Consider the following 15293-nt stretch of genomic DNA (forward strand, 5'->3'; position numbering starts at 1 on the left):
GCAACTCCATTAGGAATGACGCCCAAATCTTGGAAGAAATTCCTTATCCAAACTGCCTCCTTTGCTGCAGCTGATGCAGCAATATATTCTGCCTCAGTGGTGGAATCCGCAGTACTGTCTTGCTTGGAACTCTTCCAAGAGACAGCAGCACCATTGAGCATGAATATGAATCCAGAGGTTGACTTCGAGTCATCGATATCGCTTTGGAAGCTAGATTCGGTATAGCCTTCCAATTTCAGTTCTCCACCCCCATAGACCAAGAACAATTTATTGGTCCTTCTCAAATACTTGAGGATGTCTTTCACAGCTTTCCAGTATGGAAGACCGGGTTTCGATTGATATCTACTCACTACACTTAGTGCGAAAGCCACGTCAGGACGCGTAGATATCATCATGTACATGATGCTAACAATCGCAGATGCATAAGGAATGCTTGTCATCGCCGCTATCTCTGCATCAGTCTTGGGAGACATAGACTTGGATAGGTGCACGCCATGACACATTGGTAGATTTCCTCTCTTGGACTCATCCATCGAGAACCGCTTCACGATGGTATATGGGTAAGACCAAACAATCTTTTTGATCTATCTCTATAGATCTGTATTCCCAATACAAAAGATGCTTCACCCAAGTACTACATCGAGAACTTACTCGCTAACCATATCTTAGTTGATTGCAACATCCCTACATCATTCCCAATGAGTAGAATGTCATCAACATACAACATCAGGAATGTCACAGCACTCCCACTGACCTTCTTATACACACATGGTTCCTCAGGATTCTTAGCAAAACCAAACTCTTTGATTGTACTATCGAATCTGAGGTTCCAACTCCTAGATGCCCACTTTAGACCATAAATAGATCTTTGAAGTTTGCATACCATATGCTCACTTCCGATAGATGTAAACCCTTCGGGTGGAGACATGTAAATCTCTTCCTTAATATCCCCATTAAGAAAGGCTGTCTTAACATCCATCTGCCATATCTCATAGTCATACCATGCAGCTATGGCTAGCAAAATCCTTATGGACTTGAACATTGCAACTGGAGAAAAGGTTTCCTCAAAGTCAACTCCTTGTCTTTGAGTATATCCTTTTGCCACCAATCGCGCCTTGAAGGTCAATACCTTCCCATCCGCCCCAAGTTTCCTCTTGTAAATCCATTTACACCCTATGGGAACAATTCCCCCAGGTGGATCCACGAGATTTCACACTTGGTTCGAATGCATGGAATTCATCTCAGATTCCATCGCTTCAAGCCACTTGGATGAATCGGCATAAGATAATGCTTCCTTGAAGGTCCTTGGATCACATCCATGGTTAGGCTCATCATGGCCCTCTTCAAGAAGCAGACCATACCTCATAGGTGGTCTCGAGACTCTCTACGATCTTCTAGGAGCTTGTATCTCCTCTATTGTCTCTTCGGGTGTGGGTTCTATAATTGTGGGTGTCTCTCGAACCTCTTCGAGTTCTATCATCTCACATTTTCTATCTAATAGAAATTCTTTTTCCAAAAGGTTGCATTCCTAGAAACAAACAACTTTATTTCTTGGGGGTGATAGAAGTAGTATCCAACCGAATTCTTTGGATATCCCACAAAATAACATAAAATGGATCGACTATCCAATTTATCTCACACTACCTGCTTCACATAAGCAGGGCACCCCCATATTCTAAGACAAGAATATTTGGGAGGCTTACCCATTTATATCTCATATGGTGTATGCCTTTGAATGGACATTTAGTGGAATATCTTTCAATTTTAAGTTGTAGAGATCATTTTCAAGTTTCCAGTACCAATTAAACATTCATTCTTTTAATTGTTGCAAACACCTTTGCTAAATAAACAAGAATATCCATCTTTATCAACATAGAAATGTAAACAATGTTTTTTTTTTCACAAAATTAGGTACAAACAAAAAATCTCATAAAAATAACTTAAAATTATTGTTCAACAATAAGTAAACATCTTCAACAGCCTTGGCAGCAACTCTTGCTCCATTGCCCATCCTCAAGAAGGTCACACATTCCTTAAGCTTCCTACTTCTTCCCATCACCTGTAAATCATTACAGAGATGTGAGCCAGAACCGATATCTAATACCCAAGAAGTAGAGTTAATTGAAATGTTTACTTCAATGTAGAACATAACGTTTCCAGAACTCTTCTGGGCAAGATATTCCCTGCAGTTACGCCTCCAATGTCCAGGATTCTTGCAGTGATGACATACATCATCAGTCTTGTCAGCCTTAACTGGTCTGGCTGCCTCAACGGGATACGGAGATTGCCTCATCAAGGGCACGTTCTTCTTGGGACGTTGTAAAGAACGCTTCTTTCCATTCCCATGTGGATCAATCTTCGTACCAGATGAATAACCCACATAAAGAACCAACTTCTCTTTCTTGATGGTTGATTCAAACGTAACAAGCATATTCACCAACTCCTCAAGGGTCGGCTCCATCTTGTTCATGTTGAAGTTCACCACAAAAGGATCAAATGAGCTAGGCAATGATAACAGCAACACGTCGGTGGTCAACTCCGAAGGCAAGATCAGATCCATGCCAACGAGCTTGTCCACGAGCCCAATCATCTTCAGGCCACGCTCATGGACCGAGGCCCCATTTCGCATGCGCATAGTGATCAGCTCCTTGACGGTAACATGCCTAAGAGGCCGAGTCTGCTCACCAAAGAGCTCCTTGAGGTGCATATGAATGTCAGCAGCATTCTTTGCATCCTCAAAACGCCTCTGCAGCTCATCGTTCGTAGAAGTCAGCATATAACACCTGGCTATCAAGTCATGGTCACACCATTCCTTGTAAGTCTGCAATTCCTCAGGAGTGCAGTCAGTCGGAGCCTCAACAGAGGGCGACTCAGTCAGTGTATATGCTACCCTTTCCGAATTCAAGACGATTTTCAGGTTTCTTAGCCAAGTGAGGTAATTAGGTCCAATTAATATGTGTTTGTCGAGTATTGCAGATATCGGATTGTGAATCGAAGACATTGTCCATTTGTACTGAAAAGTAAAAACAGATAAATGTTGATGACTATTTTAAAATATTTAGTAAGATATGAAGTTTGGACTTTTACTTCATAAATATTTGCTCCTACTGTTTTGACATCTTTCACTACCCTCTAGTGAAAACTGGAAACTCCTTTCCTCAGTAGGTACGTAAGGTCCAATTAGCGAATTATGATCCCGAATAATATCAGCCAATCACAATTCCTAAAAGGTAGTTTCCAATTGCATCACAATGCAACCCTCTACGTAAACTTTTGTCTCACGTTTGATTAGGACCCAATAATATGACGTCGTTCATCTTCACGTGTCAAGCCTTACCCATCGATGTTGAACCTTAATGGACGGTCGCCATGAGTTCCCCCAATAATATGAGCCGAAATCATGGGAGTTCCACGTAGTTCACATCACCATGTCAATGGATGTCACAGCTCTCCGGCACCCAGGACCCCCCCAATAATATGAGCTGAGCCTCGAGTACGGGTAGCGTTCATCATGCACCAATTGTCGATAGAAGACATGAAAATTATAAACAAATTTATAATTCCCCTTTTCGGGCTTGATATTAATTTTGAATCTTATTCAAAATGAAGGTTTTTAATTTTGAAAGATCTCATCATTAATTTTATTTAAAAGCTCGCCATGTTTGATCGTATGTTTGCCGGATTCATGCAACTTTGTTATTATCATAATAATAACGCACATACTCATTATTTATAACATATCATGCATATATTATAAACAGTAAACAAAACAGAGATGATCAATCGCCCCAATACTAATGGTCCGTGTGAGCTAAACACGGGCATAGGTCCAATCCTAGGGAAATGCATGGGATGCAAATGCAACTATTACATTAGCTTCCAATATTTACATGTCTTCGATCTTAATAATCATCATGGCCACCATCTTCCAATCTTGATCATCCACTATACTAATATTTACAAATAAATATCCATGGTAAAGAGGGATACATCTCATGTGGTGGGAACGGGCCATAAACCAAGCCCACTTTATAAATTGATAATTATTACAATCATTCAACACAAAATATCCTAGCATACACCTAGCAAATTGGGCTAGGGCTTTTGATCACCTTTCATGCATAATATCACATATCATACACCATCAATTAATTATCACAATAATTAATTGATCCAATATTATATATCTTGAACCAATCACTAATCGCCACGATTATAAACTAAATTAACAAAATATACAAACACCTTTGTCTACTTTCCAATTAATTTATTTATAACCGAATTTCTTGTAAATCACAATTTACTATAAATAATTAAAGTCCAACTTCAATTATTTATTTTATGAGAAAAATTTGCAACTTTTGTAATTTTAAACTTAAGGGCCCAAAAACTCATTTTTCACCAAAAACATTTTGGCCCATTTAAAATTCACAAATATGTTAGCCATCAAATGACCCAACAACTCAAGGCCCATGACACTTTGATAACCCAAAACACTTTTGGAAACCCTAATCGTCATCGCCGTCGCTGGATTCCGGCAACAAAATTTTTTTTTATTATTTTTAAAGGGGGGGTTCGGGCAGCCCCTCGGGCAGCCCGAGCTGCCCGAAATGGGCAGCAAGTTGCTGCCCGAAAAATCCCTCTCATTGCCTTGATTTTTGTTGCAAATTTTCATCTCAATCGGTTAGAAATCGCCCTCAATATAATATTATGTATATGCTACATAAAAATTAGTACCCTTAGCTCATGATACCACTTGAAAGGGATCGTTTTAGGTGACCGAAATGCACAACGGAAGCTCAAAATTTCGATTTTTACATGGAAAAATTCGGCCACCCTAGTACTAGGTGTAGCATATACAAAAATCTCAACTTTCATACATAGGGTGTTGAAAAAATCGTTACCTATCAACCTCTTGAGGTTGATGATGGCACCAACTAAAGTGTAAACACTTTAGCTCTTGAGTGGATGACAAATCTTCAAGCTTCCAATCTCCAAAATTAACCCACCACCAACTAGGTAAATCCCCTCTTAATTTGCACTAGAAAACTAAGAGGATTTTTCAAAGAGAAGAATTTTCTTTCCTCAACACTTGAAGAAGAAAAAATGAGAGAAAAACTTGGGAGAGAATATCCTCAATTTTTCGGCCAAAACATGTGTTGAATGAGGGAGGATGAGTTGTCTTGGTAGTGCAAAAAATTTATCCAAAAAAGTTGCATGCCATGCAATATTTTAATCAAAAGTATTCCACAACCTTTTACCTCCCAAGCATGCAAAACCTAATGGGCTTGTAACATTTACAAAGGGCCCATAGACTTTTTAATTGTCTCAAACATATTTGAGCCCAATTAGACTTTACTTGATTTCACTCAAACCCACTAGCTAAATAATTATTTCCAATTGGGCTCTACAAGGCCCAATGTTATTTAATTAATTCAACACTTGAATTAATTTAATTATTTAGACTCTACTAGGCCCACTAGTGTTTAATTAATTCAACACTTGAATTAATTTAATTCTTTGGACTCTACTAGGCCCACTAGTGTTTAATTAATTCAACACTTGAATTAATTTAATTTAGTCCATAATAATGTTTATGAAAATCACAATTTTCAAATACATTATTTACTTGGCCTATTTTTAATTTAGGAACTCATTCATAAATTAAAAATTACATTTCTCTCATAGAAGTCATACTTCTATTTTTCTCACGCTTATAAACTCATTTATAAGCCGTTCAACACATTGAACTATTTTTACTTCTCAACGGGATCTAGAAAGCTAGTACTTGTGTGGCCCTCAATGGTTCATTGATACAAATAGCCGTGGGTTCACATCTCCATGTAATTCGAACTAAACATGTCCTTATATGAGCATAACCCAATTGCTCCATTCTTACTTATAAACTCCTTGATAACAAGAACATCAGAACTCAAGTCTGATAGTACCCAACCAATCATGTTAAACGCCTAGCAGCATCGCTTACATGATTCCCTAGGTATCGAATGATATTGCCTACAAGAACCATTCAATTATGGTTAGCGTACAGTACGATCCCTTCAACTCATATATCCTGATCGATTCGACAACCATTGGTTTATCGAGAGTTGTCAATGAATCGATACTATGTGTCATGTTGTAGTTGCATCGATGGTGTAATCTATGAAACCCCTTTCATAATTACCACCATACTCTGATCAGAGATTTCAACCTACATACACATGATAACACATAGGATATCCATACCCGAAGGTAAGCGGTGAATCCCTGACTACAAAGCATCGACTCCTATATGTTTCGACAGATCACCCAACCTTTCCACCTGATGACCCCATGAGAGTCGGTAAACAAGTCAAAGTGTAATTCTAGCACATAGAGTCTCAATTTTGTCCCGGGTCATAAAGACTAATGGTGTACAACCATAAACTAGGACTTTTCCACTCGATAAGTGAGAACCACTTGGAGAGTCTTTTATGGAGGGTTGTTCAGTGCACTCTACAAGGAACACCTATCTGCATGCTCGGACATCACAATGTCCCCTACCAATGAAACATGGTACTCACATCGCAGATACTAGTCTCAAACTCGAGCGGCCTATATCCTTCTTAGTGGCGGCTGAATCGACTAGGAACTGTTTAGAATATACAGTATTCCAAATATGAGTTTCATGATACTCATCATATGAGCATCTCATATTCTTTCTACTATTTGTATATTCAAGGACTTTATCTATGCAACTAGCATGGGTATACAGATAAAGAAGTGCCAAAATGATAAATTCAAATATTATTAAATTAAAGACTGTTCATACATAGAGTTTAATCATGAACCCTCGGCCTATACTTGGCTCGACGGGCACCTACTCTAACATTGAGAAGATCGGCGTCTTCCACCCGTAACTGATGATACCCAGAACGCAGATCAATCTTAGAGAATACGGAAGCTCCCTGCAACTGATCAAATAAGTCTTCAATCCTCGGGAGTGAGTATTTGTTCTTCACTGTAACTCTGTTCAACTCCCGGTAATCAATCCAGAGCCTCATCAAACCATCCTTTTTCTTCACAAACAAGACCGGTGCACCCCATGGCAAAAAGCTCGGGCGAATGAACTCCTTGTCAAGAAGTTCCTGAATCTATTTTTTGAGTACTGCCATCTCTATCGGTGCTAATCGATATGGTGCTTTCGATATTGGTGTGGTACCTGGCATAAGCTCAATAGAAAATTCCACCTCTCACACTGGTGGTAAACCAGAGACATCATCAGGGAAAACGTCTAGAAAGTCTCGGACAATAGGAACATCGGATGCTGACTGTTTGGGCTTCTCGGGAACAGATACAAGAGTAGCTAAAAATGCTCGGCACCCTTGATGCATGAGTTTCCTAGCCTGGACGCAAGATATCATACGCGGTAAATTAAAATACCTGTCTGGCTCGAATAAGAATTGTTCTATCCCAGGCGGTCGGACTAGAACAGATCTTCGCTGGAAGTCAATCAAAACTCTGTTCCTCAATAGCCAGTCCATCCCTAGAATGATATCAAATTCTGGCATTGGCAAAACGATAAGATCCGCATACACAAGATTACCATGAAGTTCAAGGTCTATATCTTGGATCACATTAGTAGCTGTCAGCTACTCTCCAGAAGGCAATGCTACTGAATACGCTATGTCTAGCCCAATTGTTTTGATCTTGAGAGAATTTGCAAAGGTCTCTGAGATGAACGAATGGGTAGCCCCTGAATCTATCAAGGTTTTCGTAGTTGAACCGGCTATAAAGATTCTCCCTGAAAGATTGGAATATCGTAATAAACCCAATAGTTTTACAGGAATTATGCTTATAAACATGCAAAGGTCAAAGTTCTTCTAACCTAAATTCCCGTAGCTAACACTGATTAGAACATGCAATCCTATCATAAATTCTAAGTTCGAAATCTTAACCCAAAACATTAAACTTCAAATACAACTTAAAGATTTAGGATACCTGTCATAAGCATCGTCTCCGGGTTAGTCTCCGCAGCATGGAGAGCAAAAACTCTGCCTTGGGTAGGCAGATTCTTCTGGGGGCAATTCTTCAATATATGGTCAGTACTACCACATTTGTAAGACTTTCCCGAACCATACATACAAGTCCCAGCATGACGACGTGAGCACTTGGCATAGAGTGGATACTCCACTGTCCTCGGGACTGCTCGTCCCTGCTGTTGCTGTTGCGGCCCTCTGTTCCTGGGTGGACCGTGGAAAGATCTCTTATTCTGATGCTGCTGATGAGGAGGGTGGTGTGGTGCCTGAAATGGTCGTTTAACCAGGCGATCGAGCTCAATATCATTCTGGTCTTGCTCTGCCGCTAGCGCTCTGGAAACAGCAACATCATAGGTAGTAGGGCCAACCACCCTAACATCACGGCGTAAGATCGGCCGCAGACCATCAGAAAATGCCTCAATTTGGCTCCAGCATCATTAGCAATTAGGGGTACAAAATGACATCCCCTCTCGAACTTACAGATGAACTCCGTAACAGTCAAGTCTCCCTGCCTCAGGGTCATGAACTCAGTGGTCAACCTCGAACGCACCTCTTCAGTAAAATATTTAGAGTAGAATACCTCTGTGAAGCGGGCCCAGCTCAAAGTAGTCAAATCCAAAGCCACTGATGCTCCTTCCCACCATAGGCGAGCGTCTCCTCCGAACAGATATGTCTCACATCAAACCCTATCTCCATCTTCAAGCCCCATAAACTCGAAAATAACCTCAAGGGACTTAATCCAGCCCTCGGCAGCCATAGGATCGGACGTCCCTAAGAACTCCTTTGGTCGCATATTCATGAACCGCTCATAGATAGCCTCTGGTCCCGTTTGTCTGGATCCTACTACATTGTTCCCCGCAAACTGTGCGAAAAACTGAGTCATCCCAGCCATCTGGGCATTCATGTCTGGTGGAAGGGGTGGTGGTAAATCTCTCTCCTCTTTCTCCCCTTGTCTCTGATCCTCACCATCCTCATGACGGCGCTCATCATCACCTCTCGGGCGTCCAACACGGCGTCTAGGAGGCATGCTATTCCATAATTATAACCCATACGTAACCAACATGCATAATTCCACTATTTCTTTAAATTTAAATAAATAATGCATAATCGTAATCTTGACATAAAATCTTTCATGCAATCATGATGTAAAAATATTTCAAGCTTTAAAATAAATGCGTAATCGTAAAACATACAGACCGAAGACGTGACTTCATGAGCTCCTCGAGAGCAGTAGTAGTACAACCCTTTACAATATCATAGGCTCTGATACCAACTTTAAAGGCCCGTATTTCGTATTCATAATTTTGCGGAATTATTAAAATTTTTCTAAATAAATAAATAGCTTACCCAATTTATAAAATAAATATGTAAATAATTTTTAACTTTAAAATAACAGCGGAAATCAACATTGTATATCAAACAACAATTTAAAAATAATCCAACATGTTAAAATCGAGTTTGAATGCTAAAAGGTGCATAAACTAAATCATGATGTCCTCGGGTTTACTACTGATGTCCCAAGATCGCTCACTGTTCTCCGCCCGCAGTCTCGGCCTCATCAATACCTACAACAATCAAGTCTAGTGAGTCTAAAGACTCAACATGTATATATCGTGAATAACAAGTAAATATATCATAAAATCGCATGCATCATAAAAATAAAGTATCGTAGAGTGTACGGTGAAAATCGTATCTGCATATCTGAAAATTCATACGTAAAAACTTTGCTCGATAGAGTTCTGTCATAACATATCATAATTTAATAGGCAGAGATAATGTTTCTATGCAAGTGGCCCATAACATAACATGAGCGCCTGATCAGACTAAACCACAGTATATTGGGCGGTAGAGATCAATCACAGCCCTTGGACTGGATGTTCGTACCCAAATGAAAGTTGCTGTCAAAAACCAGAAATTACAACAGCAACTATGGTGTTTGTTTTGATCAATTTATGAAACTAATTGCCATTGTGGCTTGCACCACCAACCAGAGACTCTTACCAACATCCTAAGGCATGGCTTGGACCATGGCTAAGGAATAAAAGCCAACCATAAATCAAGCCATTTCCAGAGACAGTCACAGCTCCCACACGAGAGCACCCCTTGTTCTGTAGTGTGGTGTATTGACTTGTTTTGCTGTCAATCTTCATTCCAGAGGCTATATAATTAACCTCGGCTCGATCTTGACATGATGAAGTGTGGTATGAACTATGATTATGGGCTAGGAGCCAACCATCATCCATACAAACACTAGAAACCCGAAACTCACTCACACAGAATTATGAAGAACCGAAATGTGCTTGTGATGTTTTGGTGAAATTTTGATGGATCCGTGAGCCAATCTTTGAAGGGATGATTTGGTCACTTTCTTGACATGTTAAGGTAGAGTTCTAACCATGGCTACAGCCCTAGGACAGCCAAGATTTGAACACACACATTAAACACTAAATGACAGAAAACGTGCACCAAATCTGTAGCTTGTGGAAATAGTTGTTGTCCTGCTTTTGTTTGAAACGTTTGGACTCAAACCAATGAATCAATAACACCTTAACATACTCTAAATCATTCCTAGCAACAGCCGTGGGTGCCTGGAAAACGATCCAACCTCCTGAACCACAAAGCAAGTCAAAACCGTGAGACACAAAGAGGAAGTAAAAAGTTTGTGCAGAAAAATATGTAGTTGTTGTCCAAACTTCGTGATGTTGCATGAATCATGATTATGTATTGGTTTAAAAATATCTATAGGACTTGATTGAAGAGTTAAGAAACAATATATACATGCCTGGAATTTTTTTTGAAGAAAACAAATCAAAACAACAATAGGACGCAACGGAGTCGGAGTTGAGGATTCTTTTCTTTCCTACTCTTCCTGATGTTGTTTTCACGATTTCAGCTGCTATTCTTCTGATGTTTTTCGAAGGGGAGGGTGTAGGCTTGTTAGGCAATGAAGAGGAGTGTTATAGGAGGTGTTAAAGGTGTAATAATATGCATTAAGGTGGGAGGTTACAAGTCAAGAAGTTGAATAATTTTGAAGTGATTCCTTCCTAGCTGCCGTTGCTTATTCTTCAAATTCTTGTTGTACGTTCATGCTCATTTCCTAGACTAATAGGTTGAGGAACAATTATGTGAATTGTAGTATTTGATTTTACTACTAATTAGTGATTTAAAATGGAGAAATGAATACACCATGAAGTGCAATTAGAGATGGTTTGAATTGAGAGTTACCAAACCTTTGAAATATTTTAAAATGTTGGACCAAAATTATTACTAATTTTCATAATATATTATTGTTTAAACCTTGTATTTTAGCTTCTTAATGTTTTAACACCCATTGAACATTTTAGTGAATTACCACATTTATTTAGGATAAACTCTTACATGGCATTGCATGTTTTTTTAAAAAAATATTAATTATTTAAATGCTATGTTAAATTTCTTGAATATATTATACCTAAATTCTATCATTAATTTCCCAAGGTTATGTGAAGATTGTGTGTTGAACTTAAGCATTTCTTGAAAAATTGCATTTTTGCCCTTCGATTTTTCAAAATTTGCATTGTAGTCCCCAAATTTTCGTATAATTACAAACTGGACCTTATATTTTTCAGTATTTCATTTAAGTCCCTTAAAATTTCGAAAATTACATCATGGTCCTTACGAATTCGGTAATTGCATTAAGCCCCTTATCTTTTGGTTGATTGCAGATTGGTCTTTTAAATTTTGAAAATTACATTTAAGCCCTCAAAATTTCGAATATTATAGACTTGACCCCTCAAAAATTCGAAACTCTTATGAATCCTTTGATTATGATTTTTCCTTTATTTTTAGCCCTAAAACTTTTTATTGGAATTTTACATCTTCCACATAAATTAAGGCACGAAATTCAATATCAATTTCTATGGTTTCTAAAATCATAACTTAAGTCCGACTAAGTAGAACATGCAACCTAATTTCCACTAGGCTAACTCTTGTTCCCAATTCAATTCTAATAACCAATTTAACATTTTACGCAATAATAAGCAATACAAAAATGTTAAATGACTAGTTTACCCATGATAAGCATAGTGTCTGCTTCCTCCTCAGCTTTTTCAGCATTCATAACATAAGTTCGTCCCAGAGTAGGTGCTTTCCTCTTCGGGCATTCTGCAGCTTTGTGCCCATTCTCCTTGCAGTAGAAACACTTGAATGTCCCCCATTCACATTTGCCAAGATGTAAGCGATTGCACTCTCAGCAGGCTGTGGTGCTCCAGGATTTTGTGGCCTTTGTTGTCCTTGCTTCTTGTTTTGATCTTGGGGCTTTTGAGTCCCTCGAGGATCCTTCGCAATAAGGGGTACAAAGTGACAACCCCTATAAAATTTCTTCACATAATCAGCAACAGACAAGTCTCCCTAACGGAGGCTCATAAACTCTCTCTTTAGTCGCCCTTTAACATTAGCAGTAAAATATTTCTCTTAAAAAATCTCTATGAATTGAGGCCAAGTAATAGTAGAAAGTTTAACACCATGCTCGGCTCCTTCCCACAATAGTGAAGCATCATCCCTAAACAGGTAAGTGGAACACCTCACGCGGTCAGCATCTCCCATATTCAGATATCGAAAGTGTACCTCGAGTGAACGGATCCAACTCTCGGCAGCAAAGTTGTAACACCTCTGACCGATTTTATAAAATAACACAGCGGAAATTAAAAATTTTACTTAGAGGGAGGCAGGTTTAAAAATTTCTTGACATAAAACATTTACAATAAAAAATATATACATGATCAATCAAATGTGGCAACGAAATACAAAATATCATTTTTGATCATGTAAAAATACTAGCAAAATATCTTCTTCCTTCCATCTCTTGATATGCATATGACCTCGGCTCCAATCAACGTCCCGGCTCGTCACTCTTATCTGCATCACATGAAATAATTGAAATGAGTATAAAACTCCGCAAGTGGAACTCTTACATAGCAATGGATACATATCATACTCTGTAAAACATGACTTTAAAATCATTAAATACCATCCAACTCTTTAAACTTGAATAATATAGTAGAACATGAACATAACGATGGTATTTCTCTTTTCTTTGTTGGATTGATTTCTAAATAGTATCTCTATCTCTGTACCTATATCCCATCGATATAAATTGATACTCTTTTGGGATATAAGCCTATGGTCGTTGATCAACTAATTGCATGCAATCTCTTACTATCTCTTTATCAATCCAATAAATCAATTTGAACTCTCTATTTGGCATTAAATCAAACAGTTTGAATACTTTATTCTTTTGTATTCTCTTTTTACACAATTGAGACATACAATTGCCTCTAATATACAATAAAGTATATCAATACATAATATGAATTAAATGGAAGCGAATAGCATGTAAAACCATTGAAATACAATACATATACTATCATGTGAGCACAAAGAAATGAATTCCACTTACAACCAATAGAAACCTTGAATCTAATCTCTTGGTTGAATTCCTACAACAATAAACCAAGAATAGAATCATCAACAACTCAATAATCACAAACCCATACCATAAAAGCCATAAAATCAACACCATCAACAAACCCATGATTTCCCAACATCAAAATCCAAAGAATAACCAAAGCTACAAGCTTACCTTAACTCCTTGAACCCAAAATAATCTTGTTCTCACTTCAAAACCCAACAAAAAGCTTGAATCAAAGGCACCAAATGAAAGGAAATGGAACCCTAGCTTCCCTTGCTCTGAAGAAACCGAGAGGAGTGGAGGAAATGAGGCAAAAACTGAACCAACTCATGCATTTAATCACTTAAAATCGAAAACACGCTTTCACTGTTAACGCACCGCGGACGCGCTAACCCTTGCACCGTGGGTGCGCTAGGCAATCTGTACCACTTCCAAAAATCCGAAGGCGACGACCGCGGGTGCGGTCCTTTATGGACCGCGGGTGCGCTCTGGTCTCTGTCCAAACACCGCTGGTGCGCTTTCTCTTAGACCGCGGGTGCGGTCACCCTACTGTCCAAATACCGCGGGGGCGGTAGCTTCTCTAGCGCGGGTGCACTGTCACCTGAAGCCAACAATAAACTTTGCATCTAAAAATCGAATCGCAATGCGCTTCTCCTCATAATCTGGCAACACTTCCAACAAGAAAGTTGCACCTCTATATCTAATCTAACCACCCCAATTGGCCTCATATCAATTGGCTCAACATATAAATTACCATGAATTAAACCACAACGACTCTACAATAAAACCACATAACAAGTATAATCAACAATACTATAAACCATAAATCACAAATCTTAACATCAAAACAATTCTTAATCTTAACCAAGGAGTCAATAAACACAAGAAATCTTAAACAATACCGTTCACCAAGCTTGGATATTAAAATCTCCCCTCCTTAAAGGAATTTCGTCCTTGCAATGGACGTCACTGCGCAAACAAATCGGGATACTTCTCTTTCATCTCATCCTCGGGTTCCCACGTGGCTTCTTCCATCAATTGATTCCTCCAAAGGCTTTAACAATGCTAATCTCTTTGTTTATCGACACTTTAACTTTGCGATCCAGAATTTGGACTGGAATCTCTTGGTACGTCAAATTCGGCGTCAAATCCAATGGCTCGTGGCGAAGAACATGGGGAGAATTCACAATATACTTCCTGAGCATGGAGACATGAAAAAAATTATGAACTCTGTCAAGATCTGGCGGTAGGGCTAACCTTTAAGCTCAATCACCAACTCTGTCCAAAATCTCAAATAGGCCAATAAATCTCGGACTCAACTTTCCCTTTTTACTAAACCGCATCACACTTTTAAGAGGTGCTATCTTCAAGAACACATGGTCACCAACCTCAAACTGCAACGGCCTACGACGTACATCAGCATAACTCTTCTATCTCGACTGTGATGTCTTCATTCTCTCTCGAATAATAGCAACAAAATTAGCTGTCTGTTGGACCAACTCTGGTCCCAACATCTTCTTCTCGCCAATCTCGTCCCAATACAAAGGAGATCTACACTTCCTGCCATAAAGTGCTTCATACGGTGCCATGTCAATCGTCGCTTGGTAACTGTTATTGTACGTGAACTCAACAAGAGGCAATTTGGAATCCCAGCTACCAGGATAGTCAATAGTACAAGCTCTGAGCATATCCTCCAAAATCTGAATAACTCTCTCTGATTGACCGTCGCTCTGGGGATGATATGCTGTACTAAATGCTAACCGTGTACCCAATGCTCTGTGCAAACTCTTCCAAAACTCTGAAGTAAATCTAGGGTCACGATCAGA

The sequence above is a fragment of the Primulina eburnea genome, chromosome 10, assembly GCF_022965805.1.
Source record: "Primulina eburnea isolate SZY01 chromosome 10, ASM2296580v1, whole genome shotgun sequence".
Taxonomy (NCBI): domain Eukaryota; kingdom Viridiplantae; phylum Streptophyta; class Magnoliopsida; order Lamiales; family Gesneriaceae; genus Primulina; species Primulina eburnea.